The sequence below is a fragment of the Castor canadensis genome, chromosome X, assembly GCF_047511655.1.
Source record: "Castor canadensis chromosome X, mCasCan1.hap1v2, whole genome shotgun sequence".
NCBI classification, from domain to species: domain Eukaryota; kingdom Metazoa; phylum Chordata; class Mammalia; order Rodentia; family Castoridae; genus Castor; species Castor canadensis.
In genome coordinates this window covers 59,208,159-59,234,232 of record NC_133405.1, presented here as the reverse complement: position 1 = coordinate 59,234,232, position 26,074 = coordinate 59,208,159, and the positions used below count along the sequence as shown (strand labels likewise).

Here is a 26,074-nt window from a genome sequence, read left to right as displayed (position 1 = left end):
GTGTCCTCTATTCTGTTCCACTGGTCTTCGTGTCTGTTTTTATGCCAGTACCATGCTGTTTTTATTGCTATTGCTTTGTGTAATATAGTTTGAAGTCAGGTATTGTGATACTTCCAGTGTTGTTCTTTTGACTGAGTATTGCCTTGGCTATTTGTGGCCTCTTGTGTTTCTATATAAATTTAACCATAGATTTTTCAATCTCTTTAATGAATGTCATTGGAATTTTGATGGGAACTGTATTAAATATGTAGATTACTTTTGGGAGTATAGACCTTTTTATTATGTCGATTCTACCAATCCATGAGCATGGGAGATCTTTCCAGTTTCTATAGTCTTCCTCAATCTCTTTCTTCAGAAGTTTATAGTTTTCCTCGTAGAGGTCATTCACATCCTTTGTTAGGTTTACACCTAGGTATTTGATTTTTTTGAGGCTATTTTAAATGGAATTATTTTCATATATTCTTTCTCAGTTTTTTCATTATTAGTGTATAGAAATGCTAATGATTTTTCTATGTTAATTTTATATCCTGCTACCTTGTTATAGCTATTGATGGTGTCTAGGAGCTTTTGAGTAGAGTTTTTTGGGTCTTTAAGGTATAGGATCATGTCATCTGTAATTATGAATATTTTGAGAGTTTCTTACCTATTTGTATTCCTTTTATTCCTTCTTCTTGCCTAATTGCTCTGGCTAGGAATTCCAGTACTATGTTGAATTGGAGTGAACATAGTGGGCATCCTTGTCCAGTTCCTGATTTTAGAGGGAATGGTGTCAGTTTTTCTCTGTTAAGTATAATGCTGGCTGTAGGTTTGTCACATATAGCTTTATAATGTTGAGGTACTTTCCTCCTTTTCCTAGTTTTCTTAGAGCTTTAATCATAAAATAGTGTTGTGTCTTATCAAAGGCTTTTTCTGACTCTATTGAGATGATCAAGTGGTTTTTGTCTTTACTTCTGTTAATGTGGTTTTATATGTTTATTGATTTTCATATGTTGAACCAAACCTGCATTCCTGGGATGAAGCCTACTTGGTCATGGTGAATGATCTTTTTGATGTGTTGTTGAATTTGGTTTGCCATTATTTTATTGAGGATTTTGGCATCAATGTTCATTAAGGAGATTGGCCTATAGTTCTCCTTTTTGGAGGTGTCTTTGCCTGGTTTTGGGGTAAGTGTAATACTGGCTTCATAAAATGTGTTAGGCAGTTTTCCTTCCCTTTCTATTTCATGGAACAGTTTAAGGAGGGTTGGGGTCAGTTCTTCTTTGAAGGTCTCATAGAATTCAGCAGAGAATCCGTTGGGTCCTGGACTTTTCTTTTTGGGGAGACTCTTGATTGCTGCTTCAATTTCATTTTGTGTTATAGATCTATTCAAGTGATTAATATCTTCTTGGTTCAGTTTTGGATGATCATATGTATCCAGAAATCTGGTGTAGCTCAGGTGGTAGAGCGCCTGCTTTGCAAGTGCAAAGCCCTGAGTTCAAACCCCAGTCCTGCCAAAAAAAAAAAAGTCAGAAATCTGTCGATTTCTTTAAGATTTTCAAATTTATTTGAATATAGGTTCTCTAAGTAGTCTCTGATGATTTCCTGAACTTCCATGGTGTTTGTCATTATCTCCCCTTTTGCATTCCTGATTCTACTAATTTGGGTTTTTCTCTCCTCATTTCAGTCAGGTTTGCCAGGGGTCTCTTGATCTTGTTTATTTTTTCAAAGAACCAACTTTTTGTTTCATTAATTCTTTGTATTTTTTTTGGTTTCTATTTCATTGATTTCAGCTCTTATTTTTATTATTTCTCTCCTTCTATTTGTTTTGGGATTTGCTTGTTCTTGTTTTTCTAGGAGTTTGAGATGTATCATTAGGTCATTGATTTGGGATCTTTCAGTCTTTTTAATATATGCACTCACGGTTATAAACATTCCTCTCAGGACTGTCTTTGCTATGTCCCATAGGTTCCGGTAGGTTGTGTTTTCATTTTCATTGATTTCCAGGAACTTTTTAATTTCCTCTTTTATTTCATCGATGATCCATTCTTCATTAAGTAATGAGTTATTTAGTTTCCAGCTGTTTGTATGTTTTTTGTCTTTTCTTTTGTTGTTGAGTTCTAGTTTTATTGCATTGTGATCAGATAGAATGCATAATATAATTTCTATGTTCTTAAATTTGCTGAGGCTTGCTTTGTGCCCTAGAATATGATCTGTTTTGGAGAAGGTTCCATGGGCTGCTTAGAAGAATGTATAATGTGTAGAAGTTGGATAAAATATTCTGTAGACATCAGCTAGGTCCATTTGATCTATGGTATATTTTAGATCTAGGATTTCTTTATTTTTTTTTGTTTGGATGACCTATCTATTGTTGATAATGGGGTGTTAAAGTCTCCCACACCACTGTGTTGGAGTTAATATATGTTTTTAGGTCTTCAGTTTATGTTTGATGAAATTGGGTGCATTGACATTGTGTGCATATAGGTTGATAATTATCATTTCCTTTTGGTCTATTTCCCCTTTTATTAGTATGGAATGTCCTTCTTTATCTCATTTGATCAATGCAGGTTTGAAGTCTACTTTGTCATAGGTAAGTATTGCTACTCCTGCCTGTTTTTGTGGGGCATTGCTTGGTAAATCTTCTTCCAGTCTTCCACCTAAGCCTATACATATTTCTGTCGGTGAGATGGTCTCTTGTAAGCAACAAATTCTTGGATCTTCCTTTTTAATCCATTTCGTCAAATAGTGCCTTTTGATGGGAGAATTAAAACCATTAACATTAAGTGTTAGTACTGATAAGTATGTGGTGATTCCTGCCATTTAGTTGTCTTAGTTGTATGAAGGTTTGATTGTGTGTACCTAAGTTGAGGTTACTCTCTACTTTCTTGCTTTTTCTTTTCCTGTAGTTTGATGCTGCCTGCCCTTTCATGATTATGTTGGGTTTCACTTTCTGTGTGCAGAATCCCTTGAAGAATCTTTTGTAGTGGTGGCTTTGTGGTCACATATTGTTTTAGTTTCTGCTTATCATGGAAGACTTTTATTGCTCCATCTCTTTTGAATGATAGTTTTGCTGGGTTGAGTACCCTGGGGTTGAAGTTTTTTATTCATTGCCTGGAAGATCTCACCCCAAGCTCTTCTTGCTTTGAATGTTTCTGTTGAGAAGTCTGCTGTGATTTTGATGGGTTTACCTTTGTATATTGCTTTTTTTCTCTCTTACAGGCTTCAGTATTCTTTCTTGGGTCTATGTATTTGTTGTTTTAATGATAATATGCCATGGGGTAGATCTATTTTGGTCTGGTCAGTTTGGTGTTCTGGAGGCCTCTTGCCTCTGTATGGGAATATATTTCTCTAGATTTGGGAAATTTTCTGTCATTATTTTGTTGAATATATTATGCATTTCCTTTGGTTGCACCTCTTCTCTTTCTTCAATGTCCATGATTCTCAGTTTTAGTCTTTTGATGGCGTCAGTGAGGTCTTGCATTTTCTTTTCACAGGTCGTAATTTGTTTAACTAATACTTTGGTTTTTCCTTTAATTACCATTTCATCTTTGAGTTCTGAGATTCTGTCTTCTGTTTGTTCTTTTCTGGTGGATTTGCCTTCCATTTTGTTTTGCACTTCTATTTCATTCTTTTTTCTGAGGTTTTCCATATCCTGAGTACTTTCCTCTTTAATGCTGTCTATTTTTGTCTTGAGTTCATTTATCTCTTTATTAATTGTGTTCTGTGTTTCACTTTGGTTTTTATACAGTGCTTCTATGGTTTCTTTTATTCCTTCTTGTGCTTTTTCAAATTCTCTATTTTTGTTGTCTTGGAATTTCTTGAGTGTCTCCTGTACATTTTGATTGACCATATCCAGTATCATCTCTACAAAATTCTCATTGATTACCTATACTATTTCTTCTTTTAGATTATTCCTGTGGGCTTCATTGGGTTCTTTGGCATAGTTTATCTTCATTTTGTTTGAGTCTGGATCTGAGTATCTGTTTTCTCCATTTCCCTCTGGTTCCTGTACTAATTTTGCTGTGGGGAAACTGGTTTCCCTGTTTTTTCTGTCTTCCCGTCATTGCCCTTGGTGTTGTCATTGTCCTTGTACTATGTGCAATTAAATATTTTCTAGCTTGTAATAATAACAATGGTGATTTTTAGAATGGAAGAGTGAGAGGAGATGGAAAGCAAAGAAATTAAAGAAAAAGGGAAAATCAAATAAACAAGTAGAAAAAACAAAACAAAAACAAACAAAAAAGTTTTCAAAGATATAAACAGGGAGAGAGAGTGCATTAATCAACAGTAAGTTGAACAGGAATTAGAGAGTCAGAGAGAGGATTGAAAAATAAATAAATAAATAAAAATAAATAAATGAGAAAACAATAATAAAAAGATAAAAAATTTCCAAGTTCAAATGCAATAAAGTTTCAGTCTTAATCATTTTTGTGTTAGTCCCTCAGCCTCCAATCCTGGAGATAGTGTCTCAGAAGTAGTTCTGTTGTTGTCTCATCAAAGGGGAAAAAAACAAACCAAACAAAACAAAACAACACAAAACAACAACAAAAAAAACACCACAAAGTGTCCCAAGTTCAAATGCAATACAGTTTCAGTAAGTTTTTCAGCATGCAGGTGTAGTTCTGTTGTTGTCTCATCAAAGGAAGAGAGAAAAAAAAAAGAGTCTGGAGACAGTTCTGTCAATGTCTGTCTGATGCTATGGCTCATCTGCCCACTGCTGTCAGCCTGCTGTTGCTGGAGGCTTTATTTATGCAGATCTCAGGAGTGAGCTTAACACTCACGTAGCCCCTCAGGCTTTGTATACTTAGAGTTCTCCTGGGCTTCACCGCTACTGCTACAAGCTTTCCTCTTTCCAAGCACACTGGGGGAGATTACACTGCACCAGCTGTCTCAGGCCTGCGTGTTTATTTGCAGTTCACATGTTAAGTGGGTCTTCCCCCCTCTCCTGTGGAGTTTTCCTCCCACTGCCACTTTTCCAAGTTTTCCCATCCTGGTTGCTAGGCATGTGTCTCCGCTCTTGCATTCTCCAGCAGCTTGTTGTGAGGGATTTCTCCTCCCTACCTCTTCGGTGCTCAGGGCACCCCACCCTCTTTGCTTCATGTCTTTTTTATTGTTATTGCTAATTATTCAGTTTTTTTTCTTTTTTCCCTTGGTGGGTTTGGTCTGTCCAGGGAGCTATGCTGATCTGGCCCAAGGTTATCTGTGGGGTTACCGCATGCTGCTTAGCTCACCTTGTGGTCTGCATCTTCTCAAGCTGCCTGGACGCTGCCATGTGGCAGCGGCATGCGAGCCCTCCTGGTTTCTCCGTTTAACGTGAAGTGGAGATGCTATGCGCAGGCTGGAGGTGTGGAGGAGTCACAGTTTTGCCTCTTCTCGATGGTTTTTCCTGTAAGGTGTATCTCCAGTGTCTCTCCAAAATTTTACTTTAGGAGGCACACTTTCTGCTTCCTCCCTCTAGCTGCCATCTTGGAATCTTCCTTCTATTTTTAAATGTTTTAGTAATATTCTTTGGTTTTCTCTGTATAAATCTCATACCTCCTTAGTCAAATTTATTCCAAAATATGAATATTTTGAAGTTTGGAAAATGAATTTTTTTCATAGTTTCCTTAATAGGTTACTTTAAATAATGTGTAGAAGTAATCTGATATTTGCATGTTGACTTCATCATTGACCATTACCACTAAATTTGATAAAAGAAGAAAAAATTATAGAAGTGAACTAAAAACTCACTGCCATATGCATCAATAATTATTAAAGAATGATACTAATATCTACATATAATATGCTCGTATTTTCTAAGAGAAGGATCTGGTTAATGTTCTGGTTAATCAGTATCTACAAAAAAATAATTTTGTGGAGAAGGTGAATTATTAGATTTTCATAATCTGATTTCTATTCACAGTGTATACAGTGTTATACAGACACATTAGAAATTGAAAAACTTAGAAAACTTACAAGAAGTTGAGCCCATGTTTCAAGCATTAGGATGGGCCTACACAGTAAATTTTAATCCAGGTGCTGATAAAAATGTACAATAAAAATCAAAGAAGTAATGCTTTTGTGTATCAATGTATGCACATTTTGATTATCAAAGGACAAAGTGAAGAAGTTTTGCAATTTTATAGCATCATACCATTTTATTTTTTGAAACATGTATTTTTGTTTATTTATTTACATGTGCATACATTGTTTGGGTCATTTCTCCACCCTCCCCCCTCCCTCACCCTTGCCCCCCTAAGTTTCAGGCGGGACCCATTCTGCCTTTATCACTGATTTTCCTGCAGAAAGGACATATGCATAATAAGAAAGACAAAGCGTTTTTGCTAGTTGAGTTAAGGACAGCTATAGAGAAAGATTCCTACTATTGCTTTCATGTACCCATAAGTTACCGCCCATGTTGATTTAACTCTAACTGATATTTACCTTGGTTCCTGATCCCCTGCTCATGATAACCTGTTGTTTTAAGGTTTCTGTATTAGTTCCTCTGGAGTGGGGACATCAAATGCGTTCATGTTATAGGTTTTCTACCTATTCCTATATCTCCCATATGTGCTCTCCTCTTGTCATGTGATCCAAGTCCAACAGCATTGTTGCATTTGCCCTAGATCTAAAGTCTGCATATGAGGGAGCACATATGATTTTTGGTATTCTTGGCCTGGCTAACCTCACTTAGAATGATGTTCTGCAGTTCCATCCATTTACCTGTAAATGATAAGATTTTGTTTTTCTTTATGGCTGAGTAAAATTCCATTGCATACAAGTACAACATTTTATTGATCCATTCATCAGTAGTGAGGCATTTTGGTTGGTTCCATGACTTGGCTATTGTGAATAGTGCTGTAATAAACATGGGTGTGCAGGTGCCTCTGGAGTAACCTGTGTTGCATTTCTTTGGGTATATCTCCAGGAGTGGGATTGCTGGATCATATGGCAGATCTATGTTTAGATTTTTAAGAAGTCTCCAAATTTTTTTCCAGAGTGATTTCATCAGCTTGCATTCCCACCAGCCAGTGAATTAGGGTTGCTTTTTTTCCACATCTTTGCCAGCACTTGTTGTTGGTGGTGTTTTTAATGATGGTATTCTAACAGTGGTGAAGTGGAATCTTAATGTGGTTTTGATTTGCATTTCCTTTATGGGCAGAGATGGTGAGCATTTTTTCATGTGTTTTTTGGCCATTTGAATTTATTCTTTTGAAAAAGTTCTGTTTAGTTCAGTTGCTCATTTCTGAATTGGTTCATTGATTTTAGGAGAGTTTAGTTTCTTAAGTTCCCTGTATATTCTGGTTATCAGTCCCTTGTCTGATGTATAGCTAGCAAATATTTTCTCACACTCTGTGGGTGATCTTTTCAGTTCAGAGATCATTTCTTTTTTGTGCAGAAACTTTTTTAATTTTATGAAGTCCCATTTGTCCATTCTTTCTCTTAGTTGCTGGGCTTCTGGGATTCTATTGAGGATTCTTTGCCTATACCTATTTGTTCCAGAGTGTCTCCTGCTCCTTCCTAAAGTAATTTCAGAGTTTCAGGTTGATATTTAGGTCCTTGATCCATTTTGAGTTGATACTACTACAGGGCAATAGACATGAATCTAGTTTCAGTTTCTTGCAAACAGGTAACCACTTTTCCAGCAACATTTGCTGAAGATGCTGTCTTTTCTCCATCATATATTTTTGACACCTTTGTCAAAAATGAGGTGGATATAGTTGTGTGGGTTCATATCTGGGTCCTCTATTCTGTTCCACTGGTCTTCATGTCTGATTTTGTGCCAGTACCATGCTGTTTTTATTGCTATTGCTTTGTAATATAGTTGGAAGTCAGGTATTGTTATACCTCCAGCATTGCTCTTTTTGCTGAGTACTGCCTTGGCTATTCACGGTCTCTTGTGTTTCCAAATGAATTTTAGGGTACATTTTTCAATCTCAGTGATGAAAGTCATTGGGATTTTGATGGGAATTGCATTAAACATGTAGATTGCTTTCATTAGTATAGCCATTTTTACTGTGTTGATTCTACCGACGCATGAGCATGGGAGATCTTTCCATATTCTGTAGTCTTCCTCGATCTCTTATTTCAGGAGTTTGTAATTCTTCTTGTAGAGGTCATTCACATCCTTTGTTAAATTTACTCCTAGGTATTTGTTTCTTTGAGGCTATTGTGAATGGAATTGTTTCCATTTATTCCTTCTCAGTTTGTTCATTGTTGGTATATAGAAAAGCTAATGATTTTTTTATGTTGATTTTGTATCCTGCCACCTTACTGTAGCTGTTTATGGTGTCTAAGAGTTTTTGGGTAGAATTTTTTGGGTCTTTAAGGTATAGAATCATATCATCTGCAAATAAGGATATTTTAACAGTTTCTTTATGTATTTCTATTCCTTTTTATTTCTTCTTCTTGCCCAATTGCTCTAGCTAGAAATCCTAGTACTATGTTAAATAGGAGTGGAGATAGTTCGCACCCTTGTCTCGTTCCTGATTTTAGGTGGAATGGTTCCAGTTTTTCACTGTTAAGTATGATGTTGGCTGTAACTTTGTCACTTATAACCTTTAAAGTGTTAAGTACATTCTTCCTATTCCTAGTTTTCTTAGAGCTTTTATCATGAAGTGGTGTTGGATCTTGTCGAAGGCTTTTTTTGCATCTATTGAGATGATCAAGTGGTTTTTGTCTTTGCTTCTATTGATGTGCTGTATTACATTTATAGATTTGCATATGTTGAACCACCCCTTCCTCCCTGGGATGAAGCCAACTTGGCCATGGTGAACGATCTTTCTGATGTGTTGTTGGATTCAGTTTGCCATTATTTTATTGAGGATTTTTGCATCGATGTTCATTATGGAAATTAGCCTGTAGTTCTTTTTGGAGGTGTCTTTGTCTCGTTTTGGGATGAGAGTAATACTAGCTTCTTAAAATGTGTTAGGCAGTGTTCTTTTCCTTTCTATTTCATGGAACAGTTTAAGGAGAGTTGATATTCATTCTTCTTTAAATGTCTGATAGAATTCAGCACTGAATCTGTCAGGTTCTGAACTTATCTTTTTTGGGAGGCTCTTGATGTTAGATTCAATTACTTTTTGTGTTATAGATCTATTCAGGTGATTAATATCTTTTTGGTTCAGTTTTGGGTGGTTGTAAGTTTCTAGAAATCTGTCCATTTCTTCAAGATCTTCAATTTTATTAGAGTATAAGCACACAAAGTAGTCTCTGATGATTTTCTGGTTTCCTTGGTGTTTGTTGTTATCTCTCCTTCTGAATTTCTGATTTTACTGATTTGGGTTTTTTTCTCTCCTCATTTTAGTCAGGTTTCCCCGGGGTGTGTCAGTCCTGTTTATTTTTTCAAAGAACCAGCTTTTTTTTCCTTGATTCTTTGTATTTTTTTTGTTTCTATTTCATTGATTTCAATCCTTATCTTATTATTTCTTTCCTTCTGGTTGTTTTGAGGTTTATTCTTGTTTTTCTAGAAGTTTCAGGTGTAGTGTTAGGTCATTGATTTGAGATCTTTCTGTCCTTTTGATATATGTACTCATGGGTATAAACTTTCCTCTCAGGACTGCCTTTGCTGTGTCCCACAGGTTCCAGTAGGTCGTATTTTCATTTTTATTAACTTCCATGTAATAATTTCCTCATTTTAATTTCCTCATTTATTTCATTAGTGACCCATTCATCATTGAATAATGTGTTGTTCAGCTTCCAATTGCTTGTGTGTTTTTTACTGCTGTTTTTGTTCTTGATTTCCAGTTTTAATTCATTGTGGTCAGACAGAATGCATGGGATTATTTCTATTTTCTTATGTTTGCTGAAGCTTGCTTTGTGTCCTAAGATATGATCAATTTTGGAAAAGTTTCCATAGGCTGTTGAGAAGAATGTATATTGTGCAGAAGTCGGATGAAATATTCTCAACATCAACGGTGTGATTTAGTTCTAGGATTTCTTTATTGATTTTGTGTTGGATAACGTATCTATTGGTGATGGGGAGTACTAAAGTCTCCTACTACCACTGTGTTGATGTTACATATGTTTTTAGGTTCTTCAGAGTATGTTTGATGAAATTGGATGCATTGACGTTGGGTGCATATAGGGGTGAAACACATTTAAATACTGAAAAAGATTACATAATATAGATATTTGCTATATTTGTCCATATGCATAGTGAATGCCTAAAACATGTAGAAAAGAATTAAATAAGCTAATGCAGATGGGAATAGACCTAGAAGGCACTTGAACTATAGCTTTAAAGTATCAATTAATGCTCTATTCAATCCAAGTGTCTATCTATAATGACATTTAATGAGAATTTTCATGTTAAAAATTTTTAAATGAGATTAGAATATTGAAGACAAATGACTGCGGCTTTTAGATCTTAGTATGTGAAACCACTTACATTTCATTATGCACATTGATAAACTGAACTATAATAATAGGACTCACTGAGTTGTAATGTGTTAATCATCAAAATTTTTAACATAAATTACAAATCTCCTTTAGACTCTTCAAAATAGGAAAGCAACCTGAGACAATTGTTACGAGTGTTAGACTAATATAAAATTTATTCTTATAACTGAAAATTCATAATAAGTAACCTTTTAAAACACTGAATAAATATTTTTGTTTAGTTAATTTTTGAACTTTAGAATATTGTCTACATATCAGGAGACACTGAAAATCTGGTTCCTTCTCTTCCACTAAATTTCTGTATAAAGGGAGAATTTATATGCTGTTTGACTTTGAGGAACAATCAATTAAGTGAATTAGACTCTCCATTTATTAAGTGAAGCCAATGACACTGCCTAATTTGACGATTTTTATAAACATGAAATTACAATAATAAAAACTGTTAAAATTGCATTTAAAAAGTGGGGGGATGAGAAAAAGTAATAAAAGGTGCAACATACACATATGGAAATATCATAATGAAACCCCTTTGTGTAATTGATAGATGTTAATAAAACTAACATTGCCTAATTCTGGGGTTTCTTCTTAGATTAATTTGTTCTTAAGACATATTTGTAAAATGTACTTGACAGTTTCTCACACACAGCACTCAGGAAAGACTGGCATAAATATAAGGCTATAATGTAAAATGTAAATCTATACTAATTTTAGGTTATGAATACAAAATATCATTCCTCTTAATATTTAAGATAAGTTTTTATGCTTAAAATATTTTCTTTTTAAAAAAAATCAGAAAAAATAATACAGAAGACCACATGCATAAAAAACAAAGGAAAAGCTACTATTTGGTATGTTATTTACTTCACACAGTTACAGATAAACAATATTAACACAAAAATAAATTCTTTCCAAAAGAAATAAAAGTTAAACACAGCATCAATAACAACAAAAAAAGGTCAAATTGTAAAAGCATATGAAGAGCTACTTCTTAGAAAAAGAAATCAAAATGGTCCACAAATATATTAAAGAATGTTATACATCATATAATCACTCCTCACACTTAGGAGAACTATAATAATGTGCCATTTTGAGAGAAAGCCTATTTTAAACTGAGTTACTCATGTCTTGAAAATAGGGAAAACTCATGGCTCATGGAGACCTGGTACATGATGCCACAGTGCTTGGATGAGAGATGCCCATGAGAGGTAGAGGAACAGAGTCTCACGTGGTCTTCCAGAGAAATTTAATCAACTGGGAGCTATAACAGAAGGGGTATGGTGATTAGCGCTCCTATCCTCCCTGGCAAGGTATGAGTCCCATTGCCTCAGGGTCCCAGTGAAAATAAGCACTGAGCTTGTGGCTTGCAAAGTATTCAGCTTCCAGGGCCAGCCTCTAGGATGTGTGTGTTGTCTAATAGGTGAGTAAGAGAGTCCACAGTCAGGGCCTTCCAGTTCATGTGATTTCCATCACCTCCTGCACAAAATCTGAAAGCACTGAGGACCATGTCTGAGAACTGCATTGCAGTGTGTGTTTTCTGCCAGAATGAACTGAGTTTAGGCTTTCTGAATCACATGATTTCCAAAGCCTATTCTCCTCTACAGGAAGATGAACTGGTGGGTAGTTTGTGAAAGCACTAAGGTCTACCTCCAGGAACTACACCTTGCTGTGTGCTTCCTACCAGACTTGTCTAAGGGCCTCCAGCTCAAGCCTACTGAATTATGTGACTTCAATAGCCTCCCCCCTCTACTGGGAGTTGGACTGGTGAGTAGGGTCTGAAACTACTGAGGCCCACCTCCAGGGTATAGCTGACAAGATGATCTATCAGCTCAGAATCCAGACCATACGAATCACCTGATTTTCATATTCACCTTCCCCATACAGCAAAGGAAATTGTTAGGCAAAATCTGAAAGCACTAAGGCCCATCTCTGGAAACTGAACTCTTGCATGTGTTTGCTATCCCATAGGACAGGGGGACTTCCAATCTGAACCTTGTGATTTATACAGCCTCTTCCTCCACATAGGAAGGTGGAGTACTGGACATAGTTTTGGGACCATCAGGAAGAGCACCTAGGTCCTCCCTAAGTGTAGAACTCAGTTCTCTGTTTGTCTCCTTCACTCTCTGAGGCATTCATGGGTCACCTTGAGGCTTGAAAGCTTGCTGCTCCTGGGGACACTAAATGGGGGCACTTAAGGAACAATTAGAAATCTCTTGGGCTCACTGACCATAAAGCTCCCAGCCACAGGCTAAAGACATAGAAAATATATTCAATGAGATAATAGTAGCAAATTTCCCAAATACAGAGAAAGAAAGGGTCATCTAGGTACGGTATGGTTTTAGGACACCAAACAGACAAGACAAGAAGAGAATGTCTCTGAGTCATATTATAGTTAAAACATTATAAAAAACAGAGAAAGAATAATGAAAACTGTAAGAGAGAAGTCCTAAGTCACATATAAATGCAAACCAATCAGAATATCAGCAAATTTCTCAACAGAAATTGTAAAACAAGGAGGGAGTGGAATGATGAATTCTAAGCCCCAAGAAAAAAATATAAGTGTCAACCTACACTACAATATCCAGCAATGCCACCCTTCATAATTGAAGGAGAAATTAAAACAAAAAACTTCCATGGTAAACAAAAACTGAAGGAATTCATTACTAATATGCCAAAACTATAGAACATACTTAAAGGAACACTACACAGAGAAGAAGAAGGCAAGTGCAATTGTTGCAGTGGTCTGGTCTCAGGAATGTTGTAGCAGTTGCTGAAAACTTTGTCATGTGTGATTGAAGAATGAAAGTCACACACAACAGGGTGAGCAAAAGAGCAGAGTTTTATTTAAGTATAAAGGAAACAGTGAGTCTTATTTAAGCAGAGAGGAAAAGGAGAAAAGAAACACTCATATAAATTGAGTCTCAGAAAGGCTGAGCCCATGAGGCTCTTTGTGTAGTGGTTTTTATAAAGATTTTATTTCCTGGTTGAAGAGAAGCTGGCTGTATCTCTGTGCTATTGGTCCATTTAGGGGTTATGTGTCATCACCAGTCACTGTGTTCCATGGAAACACTGTATATATCACTCTTTTCCTTCCCAGTGGCCGTGAGGTCTGGTGTACTGGCCACGCAGCCTATCAGGGAATGGCTCACATATCATTCATTAGCTTCATTAGTTTCAAGGCCTGAGCAAGCTGTTTTAAGACTACATAGACTACCAATATCTGTTTATCTCAACTCCCAGGATTGCAGAAATTTCAAGTTCTCTTACATTCTGTTCCTCTCAAGGCTTTTCGGCCTCTCCACCAAGGATCCTTCCATCCTAATTTTCCTGACCAGTCTCTAATTCCAGGCTTCCAGTTTCACAACAAGGAAAGAATAAATTTCACTAGACAAGCAGATAAACAATGGAAGAACAATAGAAAACACCAAATGGACAAGTTTTACTACATGTATTTCATTAAAAAATCCATTTAAAATACACAGACTGGGAGATTGAATTAAATAATATGACCTAACCATTTGATTCCTATAAGAAATGCAGCTCACTTGCAAAATAAACATAAGTTTGAAGAAAAGGAATGGGAAAATATTCAATCCAAAAGCAGCAAGAAAAGAAGTAGAGGAAGCTATACACATATCTAACAAAAAGCAAATTATAAAACATCAATGATAGGGAAAAAAGTCACTTCATATTGATAAAGGGATAATGTATCAAGGGGATCTAACAATTTCAAATGTGTATGAACAGAATGTGCACCCAATTTCTTAAAGCAGCTCTGAACATAAAAGCACAGAAAAACCACAACAAAAAAATAGCAGTTGATTGAATACCTCACCCTTACCAATCTATAGTGCATTCAGACAAAAAATCAACAAAGAAACCTTAGAATCAGATTCACTATAAATCAAATGGACTTAACAGACATCTTAGAATATTTAAACAATTAGCCACAGAATACACATTCATCCCATAAGCCAATAGAACTTTGTCCAAAGTAGACTATATTTTAGGACAAAAGAAAATTAATAACAAATAATGAAAATTCAAATAGCTTTCTGTATTTTATCAGGCACAATGGAATCAAACTAGAAATCAAAAGCAAAAGAAACCCTCAGGAAATGTATAAACATATGGATACTGAACAAGAATCTTTAATAACTGGTGGGTCACCAAAAGGAATTACTGGAAAACTCTTAAAATCAAATGAAAATGAAAACACAACTTACTAATACTTTTGGAACCTAGCAAAAGCCCTAGGAAAGTTTATAGCAATGAATGCTTACACTAAGAAAACAGAGAGCTTTCCAATTAATAAACCAATTAAGTGCCGAAAACTCTAGAAAAACAAGAAAAAGGCAAACTCAAAATGAGAGACAGAAATGACAAAGCTCAGATCAGAAATTAATAAAATGGAGACTAAAGGAACAATATGAAAATCAATAAAGCAAAGTCTTGCTTCGCTAAAAATATAAAGAAGATTGAAAAACCTTTAGCCAAACTAATGATAAAAAGAGGGAAAAGATACAAATTAATATAATTGGAGGTGAAAAAGACAACTATTACGTAGATACAAATGGAGTTCACAGTATCAACAGAGAACATTTTGAAAATATATGTTCTAAGAAGGTGGGATATCTAGAAGCAATGGATAAGTTTCTGCATAACAACATTGGACCATGAAGATATAAACAACATAAATAGATCTATAATGAGTAATGATATTTAAACAGTGATAGTCTCCCAACAAAGAAGTGCCATGGACCAAAAGGATTCTCTCTTGGATTCTATGAGAACTTTAAAGAAAAAGTAACACAAATGATCCTCAAGCTATGCCATGAAATGAAACAGGAAGGACCATTATCAAACTAATTTTGAAGCCATTTCTATATTAATAATAAGTAGATAAGGACATAACAAGAAGAGAAACCTATAGAACAATTTTCATGATGAACACTGGTGCAAAAACTTTCTTTAATATACTTTCATATCAATTTCAAGAACACATCAAAAAATCATACACCATGACCAACTCAGTTTCATTCCAGTTATGCAAGGGTATTTCAACATAGGTCTAAACATAAATGTAATTCAACACTTAAATAGAATGAGAGACAGAAGAGTATGATTTGTCAGATAGACAAAAAACCTTTGACAAAGTTAACCATCTTTTCATGATAAAAAGTGCCAAGGGATTTAGAAACAGAAGTGACATAACTCAGAAAAAGAAATGCTGTATACAATAAAATAATAAGCAACATGGGATTAAAAAGTATACAACCTAAGTGTTTCCTGTAAAAACAAGAAAAAGGCAAAGGTGGCCATTCTTTTCGATCTAATAAAATACAGTGCTTAAATTCTTATCCAAAGCATTCAGGTAAAAAAAATAAAGAGATACAAATAGCAAAGGAAAAATTCAAATTATCCCTATGTGTGAATGAAAGGTTTGTAAACTTAAAAGACCCTAAATATTCCAACAGAAAACTCTAAAGTCTCAGAAATACTTCTGTAAAAGTAACAGAATAAAAATATATATATGAAAAGCAGTAGTTTTTCTATATACTTAGTGATCACATAGAGAAGGAAATAAGGAAAGCAATTCCACTCATGACAGCCTGAAATAAAATAAAATACCTATAACTAAACCTAACCAGGGAGGTAAAAACCTCTATAATGAAAGATATAAAACATTGAAGAAAGAAATCATGGGAGGCAGTAAGAGATGAAAAGACTTCATGCTCATGCATTGGCAAAATGCAAACCACACAAAAATTCCAGTGCCACTCTTCACAGAAGTAAAAAACTGTGTTAAAATTCATATGAAACCACAACAGACCTAATATAGGCAAAGCAGTACTGAAAAAAAGAGCTATGTTTGAGGCCTCACAACACTTGATTTCAGGTTATACCACAGAGCCATAGTAGCACAAAAACCTACAAGTAGAACAAAGGAATAGAATGGAGGGCATAGAAAAAATCCACACAGCTACATCAGTCTGAATAGTGACAAGGCACCAAAAACATTGTCAAACAAATATCTCTTCCAAAAAATGGTGTATAAAAAACTGAGTATCTACATGTACAAGATTGAAACTGGTTCTTATTTTTCACCCTTTGGAAAAAATCCATTTAAAATGGAACAAAGACCTTAATATAAAACCTGAAACGTTGAATCTAATGGAGGAAAATATAGGTAAAAGTCTTCAAGATATACACATAGGCAATGACTTTCTCAATAGGACTTGACTACCTCAGATATCATGAGTAATAACTAACAAAAGGAATTGCATCAATTTCAAAATATACTTCATGTCAAAGAAAACAATTATCAGAGTAAGGAGACAACATCCAGAATGAAAGAAGAATTTCCAGCTATTTACCTATTGAGGGATAAATATTTAGAACATATAAAGAGTTCCAAAAATAAACACAAAAGCAACAAATAATCAAATTAGTAAATGGGGAAGTTAAAAATATTACAGTTTTTAAAAGAAAAATTACTAGTGGCCAAGAAATGCATGAGAAAATGTACTTCATCTCTAGCCATTAAAGGGAAATGAAAATCAAAGCATCATTGATGATCTATCTAATCCAAATCAGTATGGTTGTCATCAAGTAACAAACAATAAATGATGGCAAGGAGGTGGGTAAAAGGAAGACTTGTACATTTTTGGCAGAAATGTAAACAAGTATAGTCACTATGGAAACCAGTATGGTATTTCTTCAAAACTGAAATTATAAGTACCATATTATCCTTTTATACTACACTTATGATATATCCCAAACACTGTATGTCAAAATACAGTAGAGATACTGGCAAATTCATGATTATGATGGCACAATCTGTAACAGCCAAGTCATGATATCAGTATAGGTGCCCATCAACAAATGAATGGGTAAAGAAAATATGATACACATATAAATAAATAAATATATATGTATATATATACATCACATATAAATAAATATATATATTGTATATATATACCTATATGTATATGTATATATATATACTATATATATATATACAAACACACACACAGATTATGTCATTTGTAGGAGAATGGATGGACTCAGGAAGGCACCCATGTTGAATCTCATGCATGGAATCAAGATCTAATGAAAAAAAGAATAAGAGACACATATAAATAAATATATATATAGTATATATATATACCTATATGTATAGGTATATATATATATACTATATATATATATATACACACACACACACACAGATTATGTCATTTGTAGGAGAATGGATGGACTCAGGAAGGCACCCATGTTGAGTCTCATGCATGGAATCAAGATCTAATGAAAAAAAGAATAAGAGACAAAACAGGGACTATTTAGGCTGGGGCCAGTAACAGTTGGGAGGGGTAAAGGGTGACGTGGAGGATAATATGATCAAAGTATCATGCACAGATGAAATGGCAATAAACAAAAACATTTTTAAAAATTTCAATAAAGTGCAAAAGTGGATGTAAGGGCAGGTGAGACAAGAAATAATTATAAGGACAATGAGTATGATCAAAGTTCATTATATGCACTTATGGAACTATCACAATGGAATGGCTCACTATGTACAATTAAAATACAGTAACAAAAACAAAAATAAAGAAAATTGAATTAAATTATGACCCATGAAGCAACATGGATGGAACTTGAATATATTTTGCTAAGTGAAATAAAAAATCACAAAAGGAAAGATATTGTATGATTCTAGTTATATGAAGTACTTATTATCATCAAATTCAAACAAATAGAAGTAGAACAGAGGTTATTGGAGGCTAAGGGGGGGATGAAGGAATGAGTGTGATGCTATTCTATAGCAATTTAGATTCACCAAACAGAAATGGTAGAGTGACACATTCATACACCAAACAATTACTAGACTTTTGAGAGGAAAATGAATAAACTTAAGTAAAGCCAAGCAATAAGCTATCAGATACTTATTCAAAGAAGTAAAATAGAGTATTTATGAAATGAAAATGTACAAGTGATATTAAGTGAACTTTTCTGCAAATGATGTATATTACAATTTCATTTTATATACATCTTTTCATAGAAAAAAAGTAGAAAAATATAAATGTTTAATAAATTGTCCCTAAGTAGTAAGCTTCTGGATAATTTATTTCTCATTTTATTCTATTATGTATTTTCAAAGATTCTGTGATCAAAACGAAAATATTGTATTTCTAAAGTTAAGCAGTTAGTGCCCTGAAAATATCAGTAACTTTTCTTTTCTTAAAAATACGTAAAGCCTTCCAGAATAATTTTCTTAAAACTGTTAATGAATAGTATAATTACTGCTACTTACACACACACTTCCAATATGTTTAATTTAATGTACTAGAGGCTCTTAACCAGGAGATTTTGATCAATATTCTCCATTTTCCATCTCTTTCAATGTGAGTTTGAAGTGTTTGTTTGATAATTGGACTCAGAATTTACATACATTTACAAAACAAATATAAGTAAATGTTAAATTATAATAATGATAGTAGAAAATAAGCATTGTATCAGAGAAATATACAAGTATCTTATAATTATATTTGATTTAAAATAGATTTTTTAAGTGGAGGACAAAATGAGAAAATGACATTTTACTATTAATTGGAATATTTTATGAAAATCTTTAATAAATAGTAACATTTTGAAAATTTTACCAATGGAAGCATATATAAAAATTTATGTAACAATATAGATCCACTATGGTTTATTGCTGGGTAATAGGAATAAGAATGAGAACACTGTTTATAAACATAAATGAAGTAATTCCAAGAAAATTTATCATATCATTTATTTAAATTTTAAGTACAACTTTACTGTAATTGACATACCACCTGACAAAATCTATACCAAAACTTTAGTGGCAACATGATAAATCACAATGTAGGTAGATTCATTATAATTTATTACCTAGTCATCCCAAGGAAGTTAATAACTAAATCAACCACAAAAACTGAACCACATTGTCATCAGACCAGAGATTTGTAGATTAACAGATAAAACAAATATGACTATTTAAATGTTGAGTGTTTAAAATCTGTAACTATTGAATTTGTTTTGCTCTTGGCTAAAGACACCCATAGGCAAAACCACAGCTCCCACCCTTCAGATATTTACATACAGAACAACCCACAATGAAATTAAGTGTATAATAAATCTACATCCAACAGAAAAGATCAATTCCACTAATTTGCACCCTAATTTATATGATGTATATAGATTGCTAAAATAAATCAGTGTCCCCCACTTCCAGTTTCATTCTCTTTAGAAGAGAAGTAAGTGGTTTTGACATGGAAATTTGTTAACTGTGCCCTTTTCTGCTAGTATGTCATTAAATTCTTCCAGTAGACAATTTGAACACTGAGACTATGTTTATCTTACTGATAAATATTTTATTCTAATGATCTTGCTTTAGTTTCTTCCATGAGAAAGAAAAGCGCCTTAGCATAGCATGCTTAGCCTTTCTGGTCTCTGTCCACACAACCAAACTCATTTTCTTTTCCTCCATCACTTTTACTGAACTAACCAGTAATGCTACACTACTTATGTGTAGTTTCTCTAACAAAAAATGCCTAGAAGCTGGGCATGGATGGCTCATGCATTCATGTACATCGAGGTACACTATTTGGAAACCTGAGATCAGAAGGATCATGGTTTGAGGCCAACCGAAGCAAATAGTTTGTGAGCCCCCATCTCCAAAATAACAAAAGCTAAACGGGCTAGAGGTGTGGCTCAAGTGACAGAGTGCCTGCTTTGCAAGCATGAGGCCCCAAGTTCAAGTCCCAGTACCACCAAAGAGGATGCCTACATGTGTTTTTCTGTGTTAATACTATGTTCTGCTGGAATCTCCTCTTCCTTGCATACTTATCTATGAAACTCAAACTCATTCTTCAAGTCTAAGGACAATAGTAAAAGCTCCAGTTCTTCATCCATAAAATCTGAATATTCCTAAAGACGTCTCAGTATTACTCTGTAAAAAAGAAGTAATATAAAATTATCATTAAGTGAAGTTACTGAAAAAAGTGATCATAATGATAGTTTTTTTTACTGTTAGATTCTGGAAATGTTTGACAATTTTATAAGATGGATTTCCTAAAAGAAAACAAATAAAACTCTTATGCTTTGCTAAAGATAATAATAAGACAAAGAAAAGACATGTCATGAGGGAAAATATTCAGAAACCATTTCTAATAAAGTACTTTTTTACAAAATATAGAAATAACCATTAAAATTCTAAATAATTCAACAATGAGATAAGATGCTGCTATTAAATGCTATTAATCTTAGCAGGGATTAGAAGAAAATGTATAGCTTTCTGTCCAGTTCCTGTTTATCCAAGTTTATACTTCGCAGTTTCAGTGCTACATACCAACTGGAGTATTTGCTTGACTGGTAAATACAGTAGTTAGTTATTAGCAGTTATTAAATTCCAATAGTTCAAAAAAGAGTCACTCATCTGTAATACATTTAGAAGGCAGCAATCATCCTTACTTCTTTCATAGCAAGGTAAAAACAGGTCACATACATTCCCTTGATTGACACAACTCTTCTCTCTTCTACTTGCAGTTGTCACTTAATTTGAGGGTCGTTTTTCTCCCAGACCCAGTCCACCAGACCATAGGGTGAATGCCATGAAGAAGCCTCCACTTTTGCAGTACAGCAGTTTAGAGTCTTTGAAGTTGTGTGGCAAGAAGTCTCCACTGCCACCACCCTTGGGCAGACTGGTGATGCAGCTGTCATGGCTCCTTCTGAGTCTTGCTGGGGTGCCCAAGCCACAGGACCTGCACTTGGGGCTGCTGTGCCCCATTCCTGCCCCAGGCCCAGCCCTCCAGTCTATGACCCAGTGCCACCCGAACTGTCTCTGTGGCCTCTACTCTCAGAGTGCTGCTTTCCAAGCTGCAGGGCTGGGATCCTGCAACAACTTGCAAGCCTAGTGCCAGCTGTTCTTCATTGTAGATTTTTGTGTGAACATGAGCTTTCACTTGACTTTATCGATTATGTAAGTTTGGGATATCTGGGGTTCATATGTTTGCCCTCATGAAAGATAGCTAAATTATACTCCAAATCCCTATACTAATTTTAATTTCTGCCAACAATGAATAAGAATTTCTTTGTAACCTTAACATATTTTGTATTTCCAGACATTCATTATATACCTTATTTCATTTTCAGCAATTATAAAAAATTTTAGTGACATCTAGTTTTGGCTTTTGTTTGCATTTCCTTAATGACAAACTATATTAAGAAGATTTTCCTATGTGTATGTTATTTTTCCTGTATTAATTCTTTGGGAAAGAAATTTTTGGTTAAAACACTTTGGTGATGTATTTTCATTTTTCATCCATTGTTTGCTTTGCTTGTTTTCTTATAGTTGATTTTTTAGAGTTCCTTATATATTCTTTATATAACTACATTACAGGTATATGATTTAATTATAATATATCCCAGTGCTTTGTCTTTTCAGTCTCTTAAAAATACTGTTTACAGAGCAAAAGGGGGTTTTGTTTGTTTTGTGATTTTTTAAATTTTAATAATGCCCATATTATTCATATGGTATTTGCCTTTGTGGTTCTTGCTTTTAGTATTGAATCTAAAATCCACTGCTAAAACAAAAGTCATAGGTTTTCTTAATATTTATTCCAGAACATTTTAGTTTTATACTTTCTATTAGATATTTGATTCATTAAAGAAGACTTCTTGTATAAAGTGTAAGGTGTATGTCAAGATTTATTTACTTTTCATTTGGATGCATAATTGTTTCTTCATCATTTGTCAAAAGAGTGTTACCCCACTAGATTAACTTTTCATCTTGGTCAAGGATTAGTTAACAATTTTTATAGGTATATTTCTGGCTTCCCTGTACTGTTCGAATAGTCTGTATGTCTGCCTTTCACCAATATCCTGGTATTGGCTCCTGTAACTTTAAGTCTTAAAATCAGGTACTATGAGCTCCTTAAATTTGTCATTTTTCAGAATTGTTTTCATTAGTTTGGTTCCTTTGCCTACCACATTATTTTGCAATCATCTCAACAATATCGCCTGAGGTGGTCAGTGATATTTTCAGCTGTATTATGTTGAAACTTCAGTTCTATTTCTGTAGTATACATGTACTAGTAGTATGGAGTTTTCTAATCCATGATCATGGTACACCTCTCAATTTATATAGGTAGCTTTGATTTTATAATATTCAGCATGAAAACTGTATATTTTGTAAGATTTATCTCTAAAGTGCTGTTGTTTCCAAACTTCAACACATTTTATATTTATTTATGTTCTCATATATGTGATCCTATAATTATAGTTTATTGTAATTTTTGTTTTATTATTTGGACTTTTCCAAGTAGTCCTTATCATACATATGACTCCTGATAATGTCTGAAATACTTCATCTCTATACTTAGCAAAATTTACATATGACAGAAATATACTCATGGTACAGTAAAATTTCATGGAAATATGCAATTAATCATGGTAGTATTTTTTAAATGCAGGCACATGAATGTGTCATGTAAGTCAATGTTCTTTTCTGAAGTTTGTCAGTAAAACATATCTTTGGGAGAGAGAGCCAAGATGGTGGATTGAAGAGGGAATCAGAATTCCTGAGCTTCACAATTTCAGAAACCACTTAGAGTTGTGGTAGCTTCATTTGGCTAAATCTGATTCTTTTTTGCCAACTGAAAAACTGCCAGCACATAAGGTGCACATAAAATTTAAGGACAGACACTTAAAACATATTTTAATTGCACCTAACAGCTGTGGAAGTCCTGGTCCATCACACCACTGGGGAGTATCTTCCCTGGGAAAAGCCTCTGGCAAATTCCCTGTGTTTTACTTTTCCTGGCAAAAAGCAGAAGACTGAGGATCAAATAGAACTGAACTCTGTGACATACAGGACCCCTAACCCATGGAAAGCCTACATATGTCCCACTGGCCTGGATAGAGACCCAGTGATTATCTGCCTTCAGAAAAGCCACCTGCCATTTCTCCCCACCAGCCTGGACCCAACTCATCCTGTGTGACTCTGAAAACTCAACAGGAGAGTGACACACACCATACACCCTCCCAAGAACATTATCCAGCACAGCTTGTGGGCAGATTGAACCCCACCCCCCAAACAAAACTGAACAACATAGACAGTGAGTACAATTCACCACTATCAGCATGAGCAAGATGAAATGCTGAACCAACCCCAGAGAGCTGGGTTGGGATGAGGAGGTGAACTCAGAGCAGGAGTGGAATGAGGAATGAATACTGAGAACAGGGGTGGGGTGAGGAACAAGAGATGAGAGCTGGGGTAAGGCAAGAAGCCAACCTTGCAGAGCAAGGGTGTGGCAGATCACTGAGCTAATCTCCTGAGACTTTGGGCTATACACAAAACTGAATTTCCCCCACCTCACTGGGAGAGGAGCTGACCACCCAGAATTGTGGCTGCAGAGCTGAACAGTCAGAGTTGTAGATATAGAATGAGTCAGCTGCCACCTGGTGAAAAAAGAAACATATCTTACCACCTTGTGCAATCTAGTAGTGAGTAACCACAGATGTCAACAGCAGCCTGACTTGTGGGCAGAAGGAACCAAATACTGCTCTAGACAGCCCATCAGAACAAGGAAAACAAGACTAAAAATCCCCCACCCTACTATCACCTAAGTTGTCTGACAAAGAGGAGCAGCACCTTTCTCCACACACCCTAGAATACCAACTTTGAGAAGAGACCAGACATTGAGAAAGCCCCAGTCATAAGCTCCAGTACCTGGATTTGATGCCAAAGGAATAAGTCCAGAATATTCACTGAGCTGGTTTTATTTTTTTGTTGTTGATTGTATTTTTTATTTTATTCCATTTTTTCATTTTTATTATTGTATTTTTCTATTTTCCTTTCTTTTATTTAGTATTTTTAATTTTGTCCTACTTTTTTCTTATCTCTTCTCTTACTCCCTTAGTTTTCTCTCCTTTTCTTGTGCTACAATCCATTGTTCTCTCCCCAAATATTCTTTCTGTCCCTTTTCATCCATTATCTCCCCCTCCTAACCCTCCCCCTACATTTCACCTCACTACCCCTCCATCCTCAACACTTACCTCCCACTGATTAGTCTACTGTACCAACCTTACAAATACAGATCCCTCTGTATTCCTTGACACAAGCACCCTCCTCTACACAACTGAGCAATACTTTAACACACAAAAGAACCCTAAAATCCTAGAGCCCTCACATCTCTTTCCACCCTCATGTCATCCCCCTTTTCTGGCCCCCCTTCTAGTGCCACTTTTTCAAATTACCCAAGTATCTATTTCTATCTAAATAACCATTGCATCCCTAATTTCCACTGCTTATAGACAATATTACCAAGGGGTTCTTCATGTAAATATGTAAATTCAATGGTCTGGCATTTAATTTCTGAATTTGTTATTGCTAATTTATGCTTCCCTGTCAGGGATAGAAATAGTACTTCAACTTAGTTAATGACTCAGCCAGTCACACACAATAATTATGTCAAGAAAAGATAACAGATGATTAAAATCCCCAACTAGCCAATCAATAACATAGGGCCACAGCACAAAATAGATGCATGGGGAGAAGAAACAAGGGAATTCTACCCCTCAAAAGTTGAAAAATTCAATAGAGGATTTAGTGGGAAATGAAGAAAATGAACACCCAGTTCCTGACGCCAAAAGAATAATGATAAATATGACAACTGAGCTCCATGATGTCCATAAAGAATTTCTCAAAAAGGAAATCATGAATGAGTTCATTGAGGTGCTTATGGAGAAGCTACAAGAGAATGTTAAAGAGAACATAAAATCAAACTCAAAGAACATCAAGACATCCCAACTAAAAAACTTGAAAAGACACAGAAACAACTAAATGAACTGAGAGAGGACTTCAAAAAATTTCAGAGTGAAACAAAGGAGACTATAAAAAAGATATATATGAAATAAAGAAGACAGCTCAAAACCCTGGAAATAAAATGTTCTTTAAATCAAATAAAAAATACAGTGGAAAGCCACTCCAGCAGACTAGAAAAAATGGAAGAGAGAATCTAATGCTCAAGGATAAAATAGATATTAAAGAAAACAACAGAAGAACTCTTAGACCAAAGACTCATGATTTGGGAAAAGAATATGCAAGAACTCAGTGACTCCATCAAAAGACCAAACCTGCTAATCATGGGCATCAAAGAAGGAGAAGAGGTGCAAGGCAAAGGAATACATCATATATTCAACAAAATGATAGCAGAAAATCTCAAGAAAGAGTTGCCCATTCAGGTACAGGAAGCCTGCAGGACACCAAACACACATGACAAAAACAGAACCTCTCCACGGCATATTATTGATAAAATAAGTAGCACAAAGAACAGAGAAAGAATATTGAAGGCTGTAAGAGAGAATAAATAAATAACGTATAAAGATAAACCCACCAAAATAAAAGCAGATTTCTCAATAGAAACCTTAAAATAAGCACCCAAATAAAAACAATTTCAGTCCTAAGATACTCTAACCAGCAAAACTATCATTCAAAATTGATAGAGGAATAAAATTCTTCCATGGTAAACAGAAACTAAAACAATATATGACCCTCAAGCCACCATTACAGAAGATTCTAAAAGGTGTCCTACACACAGAAGGTGAAAGCAAACATAACCATGAATACTCAGGGAGTACTAAACCTCATGAGAAGAACAGACAAGTACTTAGAGAGAAGCATTAATCAGCT

The 26,074-nt window shown here is 34.8% G+C and overlaps 1 pseudogene; it reads right to left on the bottom strand.

Moving 5' to 3' along the window:
• Positions 1-20,629: 20,629 nt before the first annotated feature.
• Positions 20,630-21,169, bottom strand: LOC141419448 (fibroblast growth factor 2 pseudogene; annotated as a pseudogene).
• Between the last annotated feature and the right edge of the window lie 4,905 nt (positions 21,170-26,074).